The 685-nt window shown below is 47.0% G+C and overlaps 1 protein-coding gene across 1 annotated transcript in view; it reads right to left on the bottom strand.

Annotated features, from left to right (window-relative positions):
- bcas3 (BCAS3 microtubule associated cell migration factor) overlaps positions 1–685 on the bottom strand; it is a 640,166-nt gene that overhangs the window by 473,025 nt on the left and 166,456 nt on the right. The window lies entirely within an intron of this gene.

Genomic DNA, 685 nt, shown 5'->3' with positions numbered 1-685 from the left:
TCGCCACGGTTTTCTGGCCTGTAATTTTCAACCCTTTGGGGGCGAGGGCCCCCCCACCCCCATTTCACCAGTTTTTTTTTTCCCCCCCGCCCCTCCCCCCCCCCCCCCCCCCCAATTTTCAGCAGCTTCTCTGAAGACCTGTCAATCTGTGTGTTCAAAACAGTCTTTCATTATGGAGTCACTATTCTCCATCCAAGATTTAACTTTCTTTTGTACTGGTGTGGAGCGTTTCAGCGGGGGCAGGTAAGCAGGAGCCAGGAAGATTGAGATATCATCAGATAGTCCTAGGTGGGGGCAGGGTTCGGCTTTATGTGCATCTTTTACGTTCATGTAAACACGGTCCAGCATGTTGTTCCTGTTTGTTGGTATGGTCACATGCTTTTAAAAATCTTGGGAGGCAGTCTGTTAGATTCACGTGATTAAAGTCTCCAGCCTCTACGTAAACAGCCTCAGGATGTTTGTTCTGCAGCGAGCTGAAAAGATCATGAAGCTCCTACAGAGCGTCGGTAGCATTAGCATCAGGAGCCATGTAAACAGCTGTTATGAACACGACTATGAACTCGCAGTGTAGATAATTGTAGTGAACTTAATCTGGTGTCACGACTAAGCCTAAGGTCAAAACCCTTGACCTTAAGAATCTTGTGGGACAGAAACTGTCATTTCATTGATTTGAATCCAGAGATAC

This window comes from Nematolebias whitei, chromosome 6, assembly GCF_014905685.2.
Source record: "Nematolebias whitei isolate Nwh7 chromosome 6, NemWhi1, whole genome shotgun sequence".
Lineage (NCBI taxonomy): Eukaryota > Metazoa > Chordata > Actinopteri > Cyprinodontiformes > Rivulidae > Nematolebias > Nematolebias whitei.
Note: the sequence above shows the minus strand (reverse complement) of the source record. Positions and strands in the feature narration are given on the sequence as shown.